Source organism: Globicephala melas, chromosome 12 (assembly GCF_963455315.2).
Source record: "Globicephala melas chromosome 12, mGloMel1.2, whole genome shotgun sequence".
NCBI lineage: Eukaryota > Metazoa > Chordata > Mammalia > Artiodactyla > Delphinidae > Globicephala > Globicephala melas.
Genome location: NC_083325.1, coordinates 38,885,248 through 38,908,882, shown reverse-complemented (window position 1 = coordinate 38,908,882; position 23,635 = coordinate 38,885,248). Strand labels below are relative to the sequence as shown.

Below are 23,635 nucleotides of genomic sequence, written 5' to 3'. Positions count from 1 at the left end.
CTACTTGGGCCCTTCACTTGTCTAACACAGATCTAGGGTGTAAGTTCCTGCAACTGAATTCCTGATCTTCTTCCCAACCTGCACCCGTGAAGCCTTCTGTCTCAATTCATCGCAAAACCCTTTTTCTAGTTGCTCAAGTCAAAAACCTTGACATTCTGTTTGGCTCCTTTCTCTTCCTCACACCCACAACCAACCCATTAGCAAATCTTTTTGACTGTATTTTCAAAATATATCCAGAATCTCCCCACTCCTCACCACCTCTATTACTACTACCCTGGTGTAAGATAATGATACTTTCTTCTCTTCCTGGGATTATTTCAATAGCCTCCTAATTGGTTTCACCCTTGTCCTTCACGGCTTATTCTTATCACAGCAGCAAGTGGTCCTTTTAAAATGCAAATCAGACCATGTCACTCCTAGGCTTAAACCAAACGGTGGCTTCTCATCTTGCTCAGGGTATATCAGAGGCTTAAAAAGGCCCTCCACCATCCCCCACCCACACACCCACACCTTTCTGACCTCATCTTCTAGTCTTTTCTGTGCTCATCCTGTTTTTGAGTCAGTCACACTGGCCTGCCTGTTGATCCCTAAACTTGCCAGGCGTGCTCCTGCCTCTGGCCTTTGCATTTGCTCTCGTCTATGCTGAGAATGCTTCTGCCTCAGATATCCTCGTGCCTCTTTCCACCTCCTCCAGGTCTTTCTTTAAATTCCACCTCCTCAGTGAGGCCTTCCCTGACCACCCTGCGTTATACCGTACTCGTCTCTATTTTCTCCCTAGCACTTCTCACCACCAAACACAACACGCACACACATTATTGTTGTCATTGTCTTGTTTATTGCGTGTTCTCCCCATAGAATGTGCAGGGAGGGCTTCCCTGGTGGCTCAGTGGTTAAGAATCCACCTGCCAATGCAGGGGACATGGGTTCAAGCCCTGGTGAGGGAAGATCCCACATGCCGCAGAGCAGCTAAGCCCGTGCGCCACAGCTACTGAGCCTGCGCTCTAGAGCCCGCGTGCCACAACTACTGAGCCCGTGCGCCACAACTACTGAAGCCCACACGCCTAGAGCCCATGCTCTGCAACAAGAGAAGCCACCGCAATGAGAAGCCTGTACACCACGATAAAGCCCATGTGCAGCAACGAAGACCTGACACAGCCAATAAATAAATAAGTAAAATAAATTTATGAAAAAAAAGAAAAAAAAAGAATGTATAGGGAATGAGGGCAGGATTTCTGTCATTTTAGTTTACTCCAATTTCTCCAGCCCCTGGAGCACTGCTTGCTTATAATTCAAGCTCAGTAAATATTGATTCAGTGAATGAAATAGTCCCTACTCACAAATGAAAAACAAAACAAACAGCCTTGGTAAAAGAGATCCTGGGGGAAATCCCCAAGAGTTCTTTGGCCTGAGAGAAATACAACTCATTTGAAGGGGGAAATAGTTTTGGTTTTCCCCTTTATTTCTGAGTTCTATTTAACAAAGACTAGCCCCTGTAATCCCTTTCTAATTTTTAATATGCCTTCATGAGAACACAGAAAAGAAAGGAGTGTGGGAGCCTGGGGGACGGGCAAGGAAAGGGGGAGGAGAGGAGCGGAAGGCAAATGAAGGGTAGAGGGTTCTGAGGAACGCATGACCCACAGGAACTGGACTTGCCCTGAGTGTTTTCTGCCTCAACAGGGCCCTGAAGCCAGTCTCCTGGCTGCGTCTCAGCCCTCTGGTCCCTCCTATGTTCATCACTTCCCCTAAACAAAGAATCCTTCTGGCCGCTTGCATCACTAATGGAGTTTCTTTTAGGTTGTATCACAGCCTCTCCATTTAAAATTTCCATCATAGAATGGTATGTGTTAGGAAGAATAAAGAGCCATTTACAGCCTGCGTAAATACCATTTCTCCCATTAGAGGAAGTGAGGGTAGAAAGGATGCTCACTGTCCCACTGCCTGACAGGGACTGTTTGGTTTGCTTTCCTTAAGTGCACACCTGAGTTACAACAGACTGGCCAACCACAGTTCTCCAGCAGGACCAGCTGGCACAGGCAGATGAAGCAGCCACTCCCCAGGCAGGATTTGAGGCTCACCAAAGACTGTTGTGCCCCTCACCTGCCGCAGCATATGCCCTGCTCTGGTTAGGCCGGCCCTTCCCTGGGTTAGGGTGTTGTGTCTCTAGGGCTCGCCGATCAAAGCCCCAGATGTGCTGCAGAAGACAGAGTCCAATCCAACACAGTGTGGATTACACTTGCCAGGGCAAGAGTGCAAAGGGAGGCCTACGAAATATGTGTTTAAATATTTAAAAGTTATAAGTCAAGCCAACAAACTGTTAACCCTAGAATGGGCTTTTGCAAAGATCACTGCACCTTGGATCCCACACAAAGAAAAGGCCAAAACCTTATTAGAAGTTATTTTCATAAGTCCCTGCTGTGTTTTGTTTTGTATCATGTTGTTTTAAAGCCTATTACATCCCAGTGTAGTATTTTATCTGCTAAAAGAGTTTGGCATAAATGTTATGGGTAATGTTTCTGTACTAATTTATTCTTAGGAAAGTCTGTTCCAAGTTTCTGGTGACCACATGTATAGCACTTTTTTTTTTTTTTTTTTTGGTACGCGGGCCTCTCTCTGTTGTGGCCTCTCCCATTGCGGAGCACAGGCTCTGGACGCGCAGGCCCAGCGGCCATCGCTCACGGGCCCAGCCACTCCGCGGCATGTGGGATCTTCCCAGACCAGGGCACAAATCCGTGTCCCCTGCATTGGCAGGCGGACTCTCAACCACTGCACCACCAGGGAAGCCCTGTATAGCACTTTTGATCATCATACTTTGCCTTGTATAGGCCAGTTATCTCCTCTATCTAACCATTTCCTAATAAGTCTTTATACTGTCATTTCATTTACCTTTTAACACCAAAAACATGGGTAGATTTTCATTAACTTGAAATTGTTGATTAAATGACTCCTAATTATAGTATCCAAAGTTTAGACTTTTAAGATCTGGCTGTTTAATAGAATTGGGGTGTGTGTGTGTGTATGTGTGTGTGTGTTTAAAAAGTAACTTACATATCTAAATTATCTAGAGCCAATTTAAAATAAACTTTTATCATCAATCCTAATTTTTCTCCTTCAATAGCAGATTTAAATCTTAATATAAATTAAATGTACCTTAGTAATATGTTTTTATTTCTGGAATTTGATTAATGTTACAGGAAAACAAATACATTAAAAAGGAAAACAAACACCAAGAGACCTATGAGATCCTTAGCAAAATGGCCAACCACTCTCTTTCAAGTCCACTTATTTTTGGTTTTCCAGATATGTGGGCATATGACAAATGATTTTGGAAATAGGAAGAGTATGGGACTAGCTGGGAGAAGCTTATCATTAAGAAGTCTCTGCTGGTAGTATTTCTATGATATCAGAATTGGAGATGATTTAATTGAAAAAAGTAAGATATTGTAAGTAAGGGTTAAGTCAATGACAAGGGTTAAGACAAACTGTCTAAAGACCAGCTCTCAGAGAATATGGTCTCTGACGCTAGTGATAACAGTAGGGAGAGACCACCAATTGGTCCAGCAAGACACTCTCCCATCCCGAGAATCAGAGGGTGGTCTGTTACCTTTGTAGACCTCCATTAATCGAAAGTGTGAGTCCCCAGGGAATTAAAGGTTGTCACTAAGGGAGGATTAGGACCTTGGAATCCTGGTCATCTTACCAGATCAGGATTTAAATACTTAGTGCTAAAATAATTAGGGACTGACAAAAATAAGGCAAGCTCTCGAAGGGAAGAAGAGCCTTTGTTGTTTCTGCCCTAAAGGGTGTTTGGAGCTATCTCTGAATTTGGAGACAGAAGCCTTCAGCTTCTAGTCCCTGCTTTGCAGGTAACTAAGTGACCTACTATCCTTTATTCCCCCATCTTGGGTACCAGCATCCTCCCATCCAGGGTTGCTATTAGCTCACGCTGCACTTTGTTCAAATTAGGAAAATGTGCTCCAGAGAGACAGCCAGAGCCTGCACCCAAGACACCTGGCCTGGAGGGTGGGGCACAGGCTACTTACCTCCGCCACAACCTCACAAGCGCAGGTGACTGTCCTTCTCCATCAGTTTTCAAACAAGCTTTGTCCCCTAAGAAACTCTCCTCCTGGACACCCTTCAGTGACTACCACAAAGCTTGTTTCTCCTTCCCACCTTTCAGTAAGGTCACCAGGAGATTCCAAGTGCCTAAATCTGAGGGACAGTTTTTGTTCCTCATTTCACTAGGTTCCTCTGGAATGTGGACTGTGCTGATCGCTCTCTCCTTAAGATGCTCTTTCCCCGGCCTCTGTGGCACCCATGCTCTTAGTCTCTCTGCCCCTCTCTCTGGCCTCTCCTCTCAGTTTCTTTGGCTGGGGTTTCCTCTTTGAAACCATGCTTAAATGTGAGCCTCAGTCCTGACCTTCCCCTCTTCCCGTTCTAGACTCTCTTTGATGCCAGTGACCTCAAATACTATTCCCACAGGCAGGGAAGACCTGTTCCTGAATCCTCACATCCTCCCCAAGAAGGAATGGTACTGGAGCCCCTCTCCTGCCTGTCTCTCCACCACTTACCATGCTCCTCCAAAGAGCGAGTATAGGAATTGATTGGGAGGGTTGGAGAAACGATGCACTAGCTCTAGTGACCACACTTCTGGGTCTGGCAACCTCCCCAGCAAGCCAGGAGGCAGGCAGCTGGGGTTGGGAGGTCTAATTCAGCGGGGAGGCGTGAGGAAACCCAGCGGTAGCTGCAGATTCCCAGCTGCATTTCCCAATCCGACTTTATCAGCAATAAAGTTGACATGCTGATCCCTAGCAGAGTCCTGATCTTACTTCTCAGTTGGTTCTGAACTCAGAGGAGGGGGATTTGATTTGTTTCCTCCCCACCCCCAAACCATGGCCTACAAACCAGGAAAGCTTAAGGAACAGGCACAATGATAGGGCTTTGGAGATTTAAGATATATCCAGAGAGAGCGATGATTCAGGGGTGACAGGGATAGGGGGTGTCAATACTTTAGTCAGCACAGGGCTTCCAGGTCCTCAACTGCTTTAAGACACAGCAGTTTAATGAGCCTGGTGTCACAGGACCCCGGCAGGCCCAAGCCTTTGCCACCTCCGTGTACACAGGCTTTGCAGGTTTTTGCAACTTATAGATCTAAGCAGGTATGCCCAACATGGGGATTAGATGGGTCTTTCTGTCACTTAAAACATGCAGAGTTTCAGTGAACAAGTTATTTAGGTATTAGTGGTTGGGAAAATTTCTTGCTGCTCCTACCATATCTCTCAGGCAGGAACAGCCCAAAAGAAGCTAAGTTTCACATGAAACTTTCTGTAAATGGAACTAAGCTCCACCTGGGTGAGAGCTGTGGTTCTCAAATGCTAACATTCATAAGAATCACCTAGCGAACTCGTTCAAATAGCTTCCTGGGCTCCCACCACCCGATTTAGTAGGTCTTGGGTAAGGCCTATGAGTTTGTATTTTCTAACAAATTCCCAGGGGATGCTGCTGGTCTGAGGACCACCCGAGGACAGGGTTAGGCTATACTAGTTGTGCATTAAGTCATCTGCCTCCAATTCTCTTCCTCCTTATGTTATGTTGAACTGAGTCCAGTTTTAGAGCCAAGGAGTAAACTGTTGTGGAATTAACCTCCTGATTCCTTAATGACTGATCTACAGACTCCTGGAATCACCCTCAAACCCCACCGCAGATCAAAGTCCTCTCTAGCTTTATTGCTTAAGCCTGGCTCTGGCTTTGGTTAAAGGCTCAGATCTGGAGGGTCAGCCACAGAGGGTGGTGGCTTTTCATCCCTGAACAGATAAAGGAAAAGAGGCCCTTATTTTATAGGTGGCAGGACATCTTTTTGGACATTAATAAAAATATTAGTAAACCAAAGACTAGGAAGGAGTAGTAAGAGGCCTAATGCCAGGGACATACTGTCTCTAGGAATCAAGGAGGAGCTGGATTGGTTTAGAAACTAACAAAGATTCTCTCCTTGACCAAACTCCAGTCTGGCTCTTCTGAACTCTCTCTTTTTTTTTTTTTTTTGCGGTACGCGGTCCTCTCACTGTTGTGGCCTCTCCCATTGCAGAGCACAGGCTCTGGACACGCAGTCTCAGCGGCCATGGCTCACGGACCTAGCTGCTCCGCGGCACGTGGGATCTTCCCGGACTGGGGCACGAATCCGTGTCCCCTGCATCGGGAGGTGGACTCTCAACCACTGCACCACCAGAGAAGCCCTGAACTCTCTTTTCAACTAGGCCCTGACTTTTAGGCTTCCGTGTTCATCTCTACTTTGTCCATCGTTAGCAAGAACCCCGCTAAGTCAGTTTAACTCCATCCTCAATTTCTGATCTCCCTCGATATCTGATTAGGTCCCTCATCCTCCACCATCCCCCAGGTGACGTCTGATCACCCTTGCCTGCCTTCAGCAAGAAGGTTAGGATGGTTTAGCTGAAAATCCCCGCCCCCACTTACCCCTGATATTTCAGTAAATTTCCATCCACTGACCCCCCTTCCCTGCTCCTCGGCTATAAATTCTCACTTTTCCTTGTTGTTGAGCCCAATTCAAAGTTGGGCCCAATATCTCTCCCCTACTGCAAAACCCCACTGGTTCCTACAACTACCACAGTGGTGCTGAATAAAGTCTGCCTTACCGTCCTTTAGTAAGAGTCATGAGTAACTTTTTCTCTAAAAAAATTTGATCTTGAAATCAGAATGAGAACAGTTGGAGAGAGAAAGATAAATAAAGGAGCCAGGCTGTGTCAGCCAGAGACACACATTGGATGTTTGCAGCCCATGTCCATTCTGACTGGCCAGCACTGCGTCTTACCACCACTGCCACGTAGGGAGAAGGATTTCCTTAAGAGACAGGTTTTGATGGTGGGGGCCAGCCTAGTCCAACATAAAAGACGAAAGGAGATACACTTGGACCTATGTTCTCAAGGAAGGTATTAGAAACCATTCTGTTTGTTTGTTTTGGTTATTACTAGACCAGAAAAGGTGACTGGGATCCAAAGAACTCTAATGGAGGGAGGTGAAATTTCAGAGAACAGACTGGAATAATCTGCACCTGCCAGCCAAAACCAGGAGTGCAGTTCCAGGAAGCTCTTGAGAAGTACCATCTTTAAAGGTCAGATAAGGAGTCAACAGTAAGTTTAATTGGGGCATCACCCTTTAAAGACTGCAACAGTTACACCTGGTCACGCAACTGTGGCCAGGTTTGAGCTGGGAGATCTGGAAAGAGGAGCATAGCATGCTGCTAGCATTACCAGTGAGTTTCGAGGTGGCTCAATTATCATAATAGAAGAGAATGCAGGCGTGGCGTGTGCCTTGAGGGAATGTAACCCAGGAAACTTTTGAAAGGGGACGTTCAGGGAAGGCGCAGGAAGGTGAGATGAGCTGCAGGAGAACTAGGTAGGACAGTGGCAGATAGAGTCCAGGCCTTAGATATTGGTCCAGTAGGACAACAGCATCCATGAGGGGTCACCCACCCAGGAAGACGGATAAAGGACAAGATCTGTGTCAACAGCCACGTTTCTGGCAGACTCAAGACTTCCTAACTACAGATGGCTCACTGAGGTGGACCCCACAAGACAGAATCCAAGGAGTATATCAGAAAAGCAAATGTCTGGACTCAAAAGCATAGGGAAATAAAGAGGAAAACATTAATCAGTACAGCAAATGGTGCTGGCTGATGTGATAAAGAAGGAAATGATCAACTCAAGAAGCAAGTTAAAGTGTTAAAAATGTGGCTGAGTCTTCCTGAAAAGAGAAGTGGAACAACAGAGGCAAACAGATGATCAGAGACATGAGCCACTTCACAGAGAAAGAGGACATAGGGAAAGTCTCTGCTGCCTTTGATCCAAGAGAAAGGCAGTGCTTTGTGGACTAGCACACGGCAGAGGTGGTTGTCCTCACCAGCCCCAGGGAAGAGCCTCAGAACCACCACCACAAACAAGTACGTGCTGAGAACCTTCTGTGTGCCAGGGACTGTTTTAGGCCCTGGGAGTACAGCAGTGAACAAAGACCTCTGCCATCACGGAACACATATTCAATAGCAGCTTTAGTTGAGGAATCCACTATGAGAGATTCTCCAGACTAAGCAAGTGACACAACTTCTTTAGGAGGCCTGAGAAATTCCAGGCAAGAGGCTGTGTGGCTCGTAAGGGCTCGTAAAAGCTGACACTAAAATGTTCAGGGGGCTTCCCTGGTTGCACAGTGGTTGAGAGTCCGCCTGCCGATGCAGGGGACACGGGTTCGTGCCCCGGCCCGGGAAGATCCCACATGCCGCGGAGCGGCTGGGCCTGTGAGCCATGGCTGCTGAGCCTGCGCGTCCGGAGCCTGTGCTCCGCAACGGGAGAGGCCACAGCAGTGAAAGGCACGCGTACCGCAAAATAAATAAATAAATAAATAAAAATAAAATAAAATATTCAGGGATGTACCTGCAACTTTGGTAGCTTGAAACCTTCCACAGTGGGAGTATTTACACCAAGGAAATTGGCAAGTGCTATCAATCAGGGCTTTTTTTTCTTACACAGAGCTGGTTTACCAGCACACCATTGCAATGACTGCTCACAAGAGGAAATGTGGCTGTGTCCTTAGTTTGACAGGGACACAGGGGAAATAGAAATTAAGGGGTTTTTAAGTGGGGAAGAAATAAGCCTCCAATAAATCCTGGAGAATCATTAAAAATTTCTAAATTTTGCAAGAGGCTGGGAAGGTTTCAATTTCCAGATATGATATGGTAAATCTAGGCCATAATTAACATCTTGATGAAAGACTTCTCCCAACACCATGTAAAGTTAACAGGTCAAGGGACTTCCCTGGTGGCACAGTGGTTAAGAATCCGCCTGCCAATGCAGGGGACACAGGTTCGAGCCCTGGTCAGGGAAGATCCCACATGCCACAGAGCAACTAAGCCCATGTGCCACAACTGCTGAGCATGTGCTCTAGAGCCAGCGAGCCACAACGACTGAGCTCACGTGCCACAGCTACTGAAGCCTAGAGCCCGTGTGCCACAAGAGAAGCCTCCCTGATGAGAAGCCCGTGCACCAAAACAAAGAGTAGCCCCTGCTTGCCACAACTAGAGAAAGCCCGCGCACAGCAACGAAGACCCAGTGCAGCCAAAAATAAATTAATTAAAAAAATTTTTTTAAAGTTCACAGGTCAAGAACTATAGAAGAGTGATATATAGACGGAGAGGCATTCAGACAAGGCTAATATCAATAAGGTTTTTTTCTTTCATGTTTTTTCAGCCTTCCCTCCTCCCCTCAGATTCTGCTGGACCTCTGCCTGGGTCTTCAGTTGGTGCCAGTACTACGTGTGTGTTCTGGGATTTCAAGAACTTTATTTTGACTGAAGTAGACATTCATCTTGATTTTTAGGTGCCCATCATCTACACCTCTTCCCACTCCTTAAGAGTCTTGGTTGGAGGCAGAGTCTATCTCCTTTTATAGAAGCAGAAAATGCTACTTACTCACATTTCCAGCTTCCTTGAAGCCATATGACAAGAGTGCGGCCATATGACCAAGGCTTATTCTGTGAGACCCACCCACCTTGGACTTTGAATCAGGAGTCAGTGACACACAGACCCAGCCCCAGCAGAGAATTCCCCAAGTCTGTGGGTCCAGGGCTCAGCTGCTGACTACAGGGTCTTCTCAGGACCAGTTCATAGGTAACACCAGGTTTTCCAGTCTTCCCTGTGATTCCGCCAACTGCCCAAAGAACTACTAATACATTCCTTCTCTGCTTAAATCAGGCAGAGTTGATTTCTGCAGCTCAAAACCTAGAATCAAGACTGATACAACTGGTCTAAATGCCAGGTAGGGCCAGCAGATTTGACCCTGTTTTCTAAGTTTCTTGGGTGTGGGACTGGTGCTGGGAAATCTATGTCCTGTTAACCCTTTGGACTCTAAAAGTAGAGCATATAAGAGACTTTGCCTGCAACCGCTGAGGGAACTCCGCTCTTTCGAGGCACTGAATGATGCCCCTGGGCTGAGGCTGAACAGGATGAGAGTTTGTGTAGAAGATAACTATGGACCTGAATGTCTGTGGTCTTTACCTTACCAGAGCAAGGAGATTTGATTTGGGAGCTTTTAGTCCTCTATGGGGATGCAATACTATGTTTCATAACATCTAACACACTACCAAGAGAGGGAGAGAAAATGCCCACTAAAGTTTGCACAACACTTGTCACTTAAAACGTTTATCTTATACTTTCTTAACAAGCTCTTTTAGACTTAGACATAGATCTTTATCGTACATTGTTCTCATGCATATATTAAAAAGAATATGAGCAAAAAAACTTAAAGTATTCTTAGAAGCTCTTTATATTCAGAATTCAAATATTCTGAATCATGCTTATTTTCAAAGTTGGAAAAGAGCTTTTGTTGAATATCCTTTTACTTTTTTCCCCTAAAAGATAGTTCACATGTCTATAAGCAGACTCTGAATACAGATATTTTTTCTTTTTCATATTCTTTTCCATTATAGGTTATTACAAGATATTGAATATAGTTCCCTGTGCTATACAGTAGGTCCTTGTTGGTTATCTATTTTATATATAGTAGTGTGTATCTGTTAATCCCAAACTCCTAATTTATCTCCCCCCCCCCACTATCCCCTTTGGTAACCATAAGTTTGTTTTCTGTATCTGTGAGTCTATTTGTTTTGTAAGTAAGTTCATTTGTATCATTTTTTTAGATTCCACATATAAGTGATATCATATGATATTTGTCTTTCTCTGTCTGACTTACTTCACTTAATATGATAATCTCCAGGTCCATCCATGTTGCTGCAAATGGCATCATTTCATTCTTTTTTATGGCTGAGTAATATTCATATATATATATATGAATACACACACACACACCACATCTTCTTTATCCATTCATCTGTCAATGGACACTTACGTTGCTTCCATGTATTGGCTACTGTAAATAGTGCTGCTATGAACACTGGGGTGCATGTATCTTTCTGAAGTATGGTTTTCTCTAGATATATGCCCAGGAGTGAGATTGCTGGATCATATGCTAACTCTATTTTTAGCTTTTTAAGGAACTTCCATACTGTTCTACATACTGGCTACACCAATTTACGTTCCCACCAACAGTGTAGGAGGGTTCCCTTTTCTCCACACCCTCTCCAGCATTTGTTATTTGTAGACATTTTAATGATGGCCATTCTGACCAGTGTGAGGTGGTACCTCATTGTGGTTTTGATTTGCATTTCTCTAATAATTAGCAATATTGAGCATCTTTTCATGTGCCTGTTGGCCATCTGTATGTTTTCTTTAGAGAAATGTCTATTTAGGTCTTCTGCCCATTCTTTGATTGGGTTGCTTGTTTTGTTTTGTCTTGATACTGAGCTGTATGGGCTGTTTGTATATTTTGGAAATTAATTCCTTGTTGGTTGCACTGTTTGCACATATTTTCTCCCAGTCTGTAGGTTGTCTTTTCATTTTGCCTATGGTTTCCTTTGTTGTGAAAAGCTTTTGATAAAATTTAATATTATTGAACTGAATACAGATTTTTAAAAATATAAGACCTCCATATTGGATGGTATTCCAAAAGGTACTTTTTAAAGCTTTTTACTTTGAAATAATTTTGGACTCACAATAACTTGCAAAAATAGTAAAAAATGTTCCCATATATCCATTACCCAGCTTCTCTCGATGTTCTGGATCACTTTTTAAAAATGAGATACCATTCATATACCATAAAATTCACCCTTTAAAAGTGTACAATTCAATGGTTTTTAGCACATGCACAATGCTGTGCAACCATCACCACCACCTATTTCAGAACATTTCCATCATTCCCCAGAGAAACCCTGTATCCATTAGCAGTCACTCCCCAATCCATTCCTCCCACTCTCCCAGCCCCTGCAACCACCGATCTACTTTCTGTCTCTATGACTGAACCACTTTTTAACTCAGAGTGGCCTGAATGATCTCAGATGGTACCACCATCTGTGTCATCAACAGCACCTCGTGAGGGAGCATTTTGTAACACTCTGCTCTGTCTGCTGGGTTTTCTTCCAAGCTGCTGACACCCATTCTGCCAGTTTTGATGCACATGGCAGGCAATGACACCTCCAACATAATAGCTGCCTGGCTGAGGAGACTGTAATATGACTCCCAATTTTAGAGAGGTTAAAATGTGGGAAAAAATTCACATCCTAGAATCAATGAGATTCTGTAATGGAAGAACGTTATTTGAGACATTTCAATTTTATTGGCATTGTATCATTGTCAAACATCATATTATCATAAGTTTATACTGTCATTTGATCCCATTGCATATCTTCTGGTAAACCAGTTGGACAATACAGCTGAGCAAATATGGGATAGGAAAGAGGACAGTGATGAGTTTTCACCCTAGGGTGCAGTGGGCATTGAAAACTTTATTAAATAACTGTTCTGCTCCCATTTCAGAGCCTTCTTGGAACAAAAGCTAAACGACCTAACAGTGGTTGAAGGAGGGACTCCAAGGAGCAGTGGATGGTAGGGGGCAGGGTGTGGAAGTTAGTCTCATAAAGGTGAGGACAGAACCATGTGCTGGTTCTTTTCTTTTTTCTTTTCCTTTTTTTTTTTTTTTTTTTAAACTTCTTGGCCCTGTCACCCAGCATGCAGGATCTTAGTCCCCCGACCAGGGATCGGGCTGGACCCCCTGCAGTGGAAGCGCACAGTCTTAACCACTGGACCGCCAGGGAAGTCCCTGTGTTGGTTATTTTCTGATTGCCCATTCCCACCCTTTTCTGCCCTACTTTGTACCTGGGCAGGCTGACTGCTTAACAGACTACATTCCCTTGTCATTATAGTGCTCTGGTTTCCTGTGCGTTTCGTCAGTGGGAGGGAGTTTAGATGGTGGGAAGAATGAGTAGGCTGGATATTTCCCCCCTCACCGCCCCCAGCCCATCCCTACTGCTGGCAGTCAAGGGCACACTTTGGGCACTGACTCCTTCCCTCTGCCACATTCCTGTTGGGCAGCGCCTCTGCCTCAGCTACAACTCTCCTGAGTTCTGTACGAGCTCCCTCCTCTTGTCCCTAGAACTAGAACTTCCATGTAAATCCTGGATGCTTCCACATCACTTTTTTGTACCCTTAACCTTGCCCACACCTCTGCAAATAATCCCTTTGCTACATTCCCTTAAATTACCTCTTTAAGTATACCATTTATTTCCTGCTGAAACACTCAGTCCTTCCCCCAGGGGGAGTGACTCACCGACAGCTTGGGTGCTTCTTTCTCCTCTCTCCTCTCTCTCTCTCTCTGGATCCGTGCCCCCTGCAGCAGGCACCCAAGTCCTCTCTCCTACATGATACAATCTTACTGGGGCAGGCTCTATTTCTGAAATAGGGAGATAAGCAGTGCAGGGCAATAGGTTAAGTCCTCGGGGAAGATATTAAAAAGTCCAAGTTTGTCTACAGATCAAAACTATACTCTATAATCTAGCTTAATCAATTAACAAAAGTTAAGGTTTTGTTCCCTAAGGTCTATTTCTCAAGTTGCTTCTGAACTCAGAAGTTAGGGGGCATTATTCATTGGTCCCCTTAAATCCCAACAACCACTCTCAAATGTATATCTCCAGTTTCAGACCCATATAGACAGCTGTCCTGTCATTTTGCTCTTCCTCTTTCTACCCCAACCTGTTCCAAGTTCCCTATTTCATTCCATCTAACCACTCTCCACCCAAGTGCTCATGCTGAAAGTCATTCTTTTTTGTTTTCTGAGGGCCCTCTTCCAGGTTTATTTTATTTTTTAACATCTTAATTGCAGTATAATTGCTTTACATTGTTGTGTTAGTTGCTGCTGTATAACAAAGTGAATCAGCTATATGTATACATGTATCCCCATATCCCCTCCCTCTTACGTCTCCCTCCACCCTCCCTATCCCACCCCTCTAGGTGGTCACAAAGCACCAAGCTGATCTCCCTGTGCTGTGCAGCTGCTTCCCACTAGCTATTTATTTTACATTTGGTAGTGTATACATGTCCACGCCACTCTCTCACTTCATCCCAGCTTACCCTTCCCCCTTCCCGTGTCCTCAAGTCCATTCTCTACATCTGCGTCTTATTCCTGTCCTGCCCTTAGGTTCATCAGAACAATTTTTTTTTTTTTAGATTCCATATATATGTGTTAGCATACAGTATTTTTCTCTTTCTGACTTACTTCACTCTGTATGACAGACTCTAGGTCCATCCACCTCACTACAAATAACTCAATTTCATTTCTCTTTATGGCTGAGTAATATTCCATTGTATATATGTGCCACATCTTCTTTATCCACTCATCTGTAGATGGAACTTAGGTTGCTTCCATGTCCTGGCTATTGTAAATGGAGCTGCCATGAACATTGTGGTACATGACTCTTTTTGAATTATGGTCTTCTCAGGGTATATGCCCAGTAGTGGGATTGATGGATCATATGGTAGTTCTGTTTTTAGTTTTTGAAGGAACCTCCATACTGTTCTCCATAGTGGCTGTATCAATTTACATTCCCACCAACAGTGGAAGAGGGTTCCCTTTTCTCCACACCCTCTCCAGCATTTATTGTTTGTAGATTTTTTGATGATGGCCATTCTGACCAGTGTGAGGTGATCCTCATGGTAGTTCTGATGTGCATTTCTCTAATGATTAGTGATGTTGAGCCTCCTTTCATGTGTTTGTTGGCAATCTGTATATCCTCTTTGGAGAAATGTCTATTTAGGTCTTCTGCCCATTTTTGGATTGGGTTGTTTGTTTTTTTGACATTGAGCTGCATGAGCTGCTTATATATTTTGGAGATTAATCCTTTGTCAGTTGCTTCGTTGGCAAATATTTTCTCCCATTCTGAGGGCTTTTTGTCTTGTTTATGGTTTCCTTGCTGTGCAATAGCTTTTAAGTTTGATTAGGTCCCATTTGTTTATTTTTGTTTTTATTTCCATTTCTCTAGGAGGTGGGTCAAAAAGGATCTTGCTGTGATTTATGTCATAGAGTGTTCTGCCTATGTTTTCCTCTTAGAGTTTGATAGTGTCTGGCCTTACATTTAGGTCTTTAATCCATTTTGAGTTTATTTTTGTGTATGGTGTTAGGGAGTGCTCTAATTTCATTCTGAAAGTCATTCTTGACACCTTCTTCTCAACCTTATATACACGAATTTTCAAATACTGCAGATCCTGTCTATGAACAAATCATTAATCCATCCAACGCTCTCCATCAACACTGCTACAACCTTGGTACAAGCCACCGGTAACTCTTGCCCAGACCTTAGTAATAGCTTTTCTTAAAGTTTTAAGAGGGAGACAAACTAAAGAGACAAAAATTTGTCCATGAAATTTCAGATGTATCATGAAGCTTCCAGGAAGTCCAAAATAATAGCTAAGAAACATTCATTCTAATACAGAATGAATTCTAGTCCTTTTTTCTAATAGTAAGTGACATATTTTTAAATGAAAGTGACTAACTAATATCTAAGGGCCTTAAAACAATAAAAAAATAAGTGTCCCAGGGTTTGGAGCTGCGGGAACCGTGAAGGGTGGTGCTCTCTATTTGCTCGATGTTTGCAAGTGCTCCCTAGGATGAGACCTGAGCCAAATCTGGTGTTCATCAGTAGCATCACTGTTCTAAGAAATACATGATAAGGAGGACATCTTTGACCCAAAGATCCTCCAGGGCTCTCTGCCCAAATCCATTGCTGTTGTGGGTTGAATTGTGTACCTCCAAAAGATATATTCAAGTCCTAACCCATAGTACAAATGAGTGTGATCTTACTCAGAAATAGGGTCGATGCAAATATATTTAGTTAAGATGAGATCATACTGAATTAGGGTATGACTGGTGTCCTTATAAGAAGAGAAGAAACACAAACACAGATACAGAGGGAAGAGAGCCATATGAAGATAAAGTCAGGGTTTGGAGTTATGCTGCCCCAAGCCAAGGAACACGTAGGGCTACCAGAAGCTAGAGGAGGCAATGAAGTATCTTCCCTCAGAGGCTTTGGAGGGAGCAAGGCTCTACAACAGGTTGATTTCAGATTTCTGGCCTCTAGAACTGTGAGATAAAGTTCCGCTGTTTTAAGCCACCCAGTTTGTGGTACCTTGTTACAGAAGCCCTAGGAAACTAATACGCCAGCCTTTAGGAACTTAGTCCTCTAGAGCAGGGGTTGGCAAACTGGCTCACTGACTTTTTATTTGGCCCATGAGCTAAGAACTTTTTTTTTTCAGAGGTACAATTTGCAATCAATTTGAGGATAGGAAACATTAACTTTGAACCTCAATTAAGTGCAATGTTGTCTCCTAAAAAAGAATTCCGTTTTTCTCATTAGCAGACCTGTATTACAAAAAATATATATACTCAATTATTATTATATTTTTAATATCATTTTGAAATGTGCAGAAATTTGTTTTCTCTCTTATTATATGAATTCCTACATAGTATTTATGGTTTTGCCTCCTGGCCTGCAAAGCCTAAAATATTTTCTATCTGGCCTTTTACAGAAAATGTTTGCTAAACTCTGCCCTAGAGGAATCTCAGCAACGTCTTCTCATTTAGCCAAGGAAATTTCTAAGCATCAGTGAAAACATTTTTTAAAAATATTTATTTAGGGGCTTCCCTGGTGGCGCAGTGGTTGAGAGTCCGCCTGCCGGTGCAGGGGACACGGGTTCGTGCCCCAGTCCGGGAAGATCCCACATGCCACGGAGCGGCTGGGCCCGTGAGCCGTGGCCGCTGAGCCTGCGCGTCCGGAGCCTGTGCTCCGCAACGGGAGAGGCCACAGCGGTGAGAGGCCCGTGTACCGCACACACAAAAAAAACAAAAACAAACAAACAAACGAACAACAACAAAAAATATATATATATATTTGGCTGGCTGCGTTGGGTCTTAGTGGCGGTACATGGGCTTATCTCTAGTTGAGGCAAGTGGGCTCCAGAGTGCATGGGCTTAGTTGCCCTGCAGCATGTGGGATCTTAGTTCCCCAACCAGGGATCAAACCCGCATCCCCGGCATTGGAAGGCAGATTCTTAAGCACTGGACCACCAGGGAAGTTCCAAAAACATTTAATTATGATTTTTATCTGTTTTCATTTGACATAAACTTTTTTCCCTTGTTACTTTTTTTATAACAGCTTTATTGAGATATAATTCACACAACATACAATTCACCCACTTTATTAAAGTGTACAGTTCGATGGTTTTTAGTATATTCACAGTTTTGCAATCATCACCGCAATCAATTTTGGAGCATTTTCAGCACCCCATAAAGAAATTTCGTACTCATTGTACCCATTAGCAATTAGCCCCCATGTCCCACTAGCCCCACACTCTCCAGCCCTAGACAAGCATTAATCTACTTTCTGTGTCTATGGATTTGGACATTTCATACACATTTTCCATGTTACTTTTCTACATTTTCTTTGGTTGATCTTAATTTTTATTCATTTTCTTTCAATCCTTTAAACCAAGAACAAGAAGAATTAAGACCAGAGGTGTGAGCCATAAAAAGCTTTTACTTCTCTGACATCCATCTTTCCCATCCTGATATTTAGCTCACACATATGGTCCCACTGGCTGCATGTCCCATGTAGACTAAAAATGTCCTGGACTTTACCCTACAGAAACGTTACATGATTGAATGTCCTGAGGTCAGGAAACTGGAACTCAGTCCATAGAGTTCCTAAACCTCCCTAAACCTCCCAACTCTATGGACTTGAGCTGCTGAATTGTGACAAGTCAGGAATCACCCCAAATATCTGTCATAGTTTGTTGATAATATGAATCTCTGAAATAGGAAGAAAAATTGGTAAAAAAAGAAAATTACTTACACAAATTGCCTTTGAGAAATACAACATAATCTTTAAACATTTCATGTTTACATAAAGTGAAGTTCTTTCAGAGTCAAGGTTTTTTAAAAATATTACTTGGCCTCACCAATTAATTATTTGCTTTAATTATCGGTAACAGATCCTCTGACTGGAAACCACCAGTTCATCTAGCTCGTTATAGTAATTAGCTATAATGACTTCTAATGGTCCTAGAGTTTTTTCCTTACTTATTAAAGAGCCATAGCATTTAAATCATCTCATCTATTGTTCCGGCTATCTATTGCTGCATAACAAACCACCCCAAAGCTCACTGGCTTAAAATGACAACAATCATTTTATTATCTCTCGTGGTTTCTGTGGGTCAAGAATTCAGGAAGAGCTCCACTGGGTGGTTCTGCCTTAGGTTTTGCAGTTGAAGTCATTCAGTGCCAGGAGCTGGAAGAGTGAGCACTGGGAGAGCTTGGGCTGGCTGAGCATCTCTCTCCATTTCAGAAGGTCTCTCCCTATGGTCTGTCTGCAAGCACAAGCATGGGTTAGCTTATGCTTCCTCATAGCACGGTGGTCTCAGGGTGGTACTGCTTCTTACACAGTAGTTCATGTTTCTAATGCAGGGCCCAGCAAACCAGGTAGACTCTGTACCACCTTTTATGACCTACCCTGCGAAGTCACATAATATCAGTTTTTGCCACAGTTCACTGGTCAACCAGTCACTAAGGTTTAGCCCAGATTCAGAGAGGGGCCACAGAATTCACCTCTTTATGGGAGGTCAAAGGATTTGCAGAAAGTTCTTAAAGCTGTCATTGTCTATGCAGAAGACATTTTTTGGCTTATGCAATAATTACTCCAGTGAGAGACATCATTTCTCTCTTCCTTTTACTTCCTTGTGTTTTTTTTCCTTCTTTCACAATCCCCTTAAAATGTTTCCAATTTAAAGATTTCAGCTCCACATACTTTGCTTGGTACTTCTGTGTTCTGCAGATAGACTAATTCTTGAGCCAGACCCAAATATTTCTGGCTGTTCTGTTCTACTCTGCCTACTTCCTGTTTGGTTGACTTTTATTTCCTGTACTCTTTGTCAAGGGCTTTGTCAAAACTGTAAACTTCCATTTTGGCCTAGGCACTGTGTTCTATTTCTGAATCTGCCAGTGGTCTTGAGCAATAGTATGCCTACAGTAACTGCAAGTATAATACCAGAAGTGAAAATTAAAATACTATGTCTTAATATAGATAGAATTAAATACCCACTTTAAGGAAATACATATTTTAGTGGAGACCATTTTCCAGGAGATCAGACCTCAAAGAGTCAGCTCACCTTCTCAGGGGTGAACCGCTTTGAGCCATTGGTTGGACCATCGACGATCCAGCCCCAAAGATCTTATTTCCAAGGGATTACAAGGCTAGCCAGAATTCTTTCTTTTAGAGACAGTTCTATAGCTCTTAAATTGTTTTGGGCTGCAAACAACGGGAACCTCAACTCAACTGGCTTAAACCATAAGAGAATTGTTTAAGCAGCTAACCATGTCATCAAAAACTCAGATTCCCTCTAAATCTTTCTGCTGTAACATCTTCAGTATGTCGGCTTTATTTTTAACTCACGGTCTTAAAATGGCTTCTATAGTTCACTTGTCACTCGCAGACACAGCAAAGTCCAGTAAATTCCTAGATGTCTCTTTTTATTATGAATGAAAAAAAATTATTCCAGAATCTCCCTAGCAAATTTCCCATCTTGTTACATTGCTCAGAAATGTATCATTTGCCCATTCCTAAGACAGTCTGTGGCTCAAGAATGGGATTACCATGATTGGCTTAAAGATGCACTTGGCATTTGTAGCACAGTGAATTACCCAAACAAAACCAAGATTCTGCTAAAAAGGAGGAAGAGAAGAAAGAATGACAGATGGGGAGCTTTCTAATATTTGGATTTAATGTAATACAAAGGGAGAAATTCCCCTCCCGTGGAGTTCCTAGATCATTGAATGGGACCACAATTAATACAGTTGCTCAAAGCAGAAACCTGGCAGTTCTCTTTACCTATGTCTCCCAATTATCTATTCCCCAAAGCCACTGTCTTAATTCAAGCACGTATATTCTCTCCCCTCCATTGTTACAATTATTTTCCTTACTGGTCACCTGCCTCTAGTCTTCCACTTCCCTTAATCCATCTTCCACATTGTCGAGAGGCTGAGCTTTCTTTCATGGATTATCAGGGTATTCTCAGTGGAGCACAAATGCTAAAAATGGAGTGACTTTCACCGTCCACTTCCTCCACACGAGTTGGTGAAATGTATTTTGTGGCTGCAGATGTATGAAACAGTTCTGGTGCAAGGGTGTTCAAGAGACAGGTGGGGAAGCAACAGAGGAGATGGGATGGCATTCGTTGCTATCATCAGCCTAATGATGGTATGGAGTCACAGAAGGGGTTAGAGCCGAAAGATAAAGATACTGTATTCATGGTAGATTCTGTGAGACTTTAGGCACAAGCAGTCTTTTGTGAGTCCCAGGTGACTGTGATACAGTGTTGGACAGAAGGGAAGGTCTTCTGAGCTCAGCAAAGCAGGAAAGACTATTTCATGATCTATTGTACTCTGTCCCTCCTATTTCACTGATATACCAAGATCATATCAAAAGTCTAAGGCAACATGGATGGACCTAGAGATTACCATACCAAGTGAAGTAAGTCAGAAGGAGAAAGACAAATACCATATGATATCACTTATATGTGGAATATAAATATGGCACAAATGAGCCTATCTGTGAAACAGAAACAGACTCACAGACATAGAGAACATACTTGTGGTTACCAAGGTGGATGGGGGGTGGGGGAGGGATGGACCGGGAGTTAGGAGTTAGTATATGCAAACTATTATATATAGAATGGATGGATAACAAGGTCCTACTGTATAGCACAGGGAACTATATTCAATATCCTGGGATAAACCGTAATGGAAAAGAATATAGAAAAGAATGTATATAGTGTATAACTGAGTCATTTTGCTGTAATCAAAAATTAACACAACATTGTAAATCAACTATTCATCAATAAAAATAAATAAAATTTAAAAAGTCTAAGGCAAAAAAATACTCAAAATATACCCAGTAATATGAAAGAAAACTTTATGATTTTTAATATTGATCTATAACATTGAATAAGTACTAAATAAAAATAAATGTGTATATGTTTACTATGAAAAGGAAAAAGTTCCTTCTGGAATATCCAAAATTAGGTTTAATATAGTTTGAACCTCATTAGAGATTTTGATAGCTTGCTGTAAATATTAGATGAAATATTAACAATTATTATTAGATGAAAATTATGCTTTCTTCAATTTCAGTTGTTAGATAACAAAATACAAGTCTTTCTTATGCAATAATTTAAAAAGCCCACATTTCTGCTCATAATTTCCTATTTTTCCAACTTTCCCACTCCATGGTCACACAAAATCTGTTTTTTAACCTCAGTAAGACCTACAAACCTTGGAACTATTCTCAGTTTGCTAGGACATCCATTTTCCAGCCAGCTTCCTTCCTGAAAGAACTTAGTATAAAAACTATGTAGCAACACAAGACAAAGTGGATGGTATAAATATCAAGTGGGAAAAAAAAAGGCTACCAAATTTTATGTATGCATAGTATTCATCACTGTAGCTATATAAATTATGTAATAAAAGTTATCTGAGGATATACTCCAAAGCATTACTCTTGGATAATTTTTTCCCAGGGTTGGAGGTAAAGTCATTTTAACTGATTCGCATTTTCTCTGCTTTAATTTTTTACCATAATCAAGTAATAGCAGAAGAAATCAAAGTCTGCATATGAAAAAGTCCTGGAAGGAAACACATACACACACTCACACATGCACATAGGTGATATCTGTATTAGTAAGATAGAATTATAGGCCATTTTTCTTCTTTTCTATAACTTTCTTTAATGTTATATATATATATATATATAATTTTTGTTTTGGCTGCACTGTGCAGCATGCAGGATCTTAGTTCCTCGACCAGGGATCAAACCCACGCCCGCTACAGTGGAAGCGCAGAGTCTTAACCACTGGACTGCCAGGGAAGTCCCCTATATGTATAATTTTGATGGAATTTTAAAATAAAAATTTTAGCAAAAATTTAAGAACTTTGCATATTATTGAATAATTTAACTGGTTGGCTCAACTTGCTTCTATGATATTAATCCGTGATTTTGGTATTTGTCTTAATATAATCACTATTATGCCTCTCTGCGGGCATGGTTACTTACCTCTTCGGGGAGGGAGAGTTGAAGCCTTGTGTGTGTGTCTCTTTCTCTTTCTTTTTTAATAGTATCTCATGCCCAGTGGTAATAAATTGTTACTCATATCAATACTGGACTGATGCAATGTATAACAATTTATATTTCATTAGATATTTACTGAGCATCTCAATACTCAGGGCACTGTACTGACCACTGTAGGGAATAAACGATGAATATGATTTTTACTTTTCCCATGGAGTTCAATTGAGGACTTTTGGGAAAACAGCATGAGGGTCTTCTTTTTTTTTTAATTGAGGTATAGTTGATGTACAATATTACATAATGAGAGTCTTAAAAGATACAGAGCCTGTGAATGCTGAGAACTCCATATGTTAACATTTTTTTAGTAAGATTATGGCTGCTAAAATTTTTTTTTATATTGCTTTATACCTTAGATCAGATTTAGAAATGCAATGTGACATACAGGACAAAGATCCAAACTATTAGTTTGGAGGTCTAGTTTCAAGTTCCAACTCAGCAACTAACTAGCTGTATGATGTGGGCATAGTACTAAAATTTTCTGTCCCTCAGTTTTTCCATGTGTAAAATGGGTTCCTTCTAACCTTAAAATTTAACTGTCCTCTGTTGAGACATATCAGAAACATCATATGACTTTAAGGTGATGATGACTTTATTACCAGTTCTGAAAAATGCTAATTCTAAATCTGTGCAAGTAATTATTGGATCACATGCTTGTGAAACACCAGCTATTATTACTACCATTACAGAAACCAAGTTAGTATACTATGTCATACTTCCAAGCAGTGCTATACACATAAAACTAGCATATATAGAGCTATAGGGCCTTCACAATGTAAAGATTAAAAAGAGAGAGGTATTTTATAAATGAATGTTTTATGACTGCTTTTTAGAGTTTTCACATACTAAGATTTCATTTCTCTGGGTGTTCACAAATCTCACGTTTCAGTTCCTTAAATGAAAATAGGTGAGTGGGGAGGGTTTCCTCAGAGCTATAGGTTCTTACTTTAGGGACTGGTGTTAGGGAGAACAGGCAACACTGATGATGGCAGGATCTGGGTTTGCTGCCACACTCCAAACGATTTATGCATTTTTGAAGTTAATCTACATATTTCCATTTTCCTGACAGCAATTCCTGCTGTATCTGCAGTTTTCCAGATTAGAAATCTGGGACTTTTCTTTGACTTCTGGTTCTTCTCAATTCCCTATATCCAGTTGGTCACCAAGGCTTATTACTTTTCTTTGTAATACCTCTTATTTTCCTTCCTCTTCTTTTTTTACTTCATTTCCACATTCACCATCCTGGTCTGTTTCAGACTCATATTTGTTTCACTGCAATAACCGCTTAATGGAGCCTTTTTTTAAAAAATAAATTTACTTATTTATTTAATTTTTGGCTGCATTGGGTCTTCGTTGCTGCAAGCGGGCTTTCTCTAGTTGCGGTGAGTGGGGGCTACTCTTCCTTGTGGTGCGTGGGCTTCTCATTGCAGTGGCTTCTCTTGTTGTATAGCACGGGCTCTAGGCACGTGGGCTTCAGCAGTCGTGGCTTGCGGGCTCTATGGAGCAGGTTCAGTAGTTGTGG

The 23,635-nt window shown here is 42.1% G+C and overlaps 1 long non-coding RNA gene across 2 annotated transcripts in view; it reads right to left on the bottom strand.

Annotated features, from left to right (window-relative positions):
• Positions 1-23,635, bottom strand: part of LOC132598222 (uncharacterized) — an 80,181-nt gene that overhangs the window by 42,435 nt on the left and 14,111 nt on the right. For both annotated transcript variants that reach the window (XR_009566140.2, XR_009566139.2), the window contains exon 3: positions 13,218-13,340. This is a non-coding gene — a long non-coding RNA (uncharacterized lncRNA). The remainder of the gene's footprint in view (positions 1-13,217; positions 13,341-23,635) is intronic.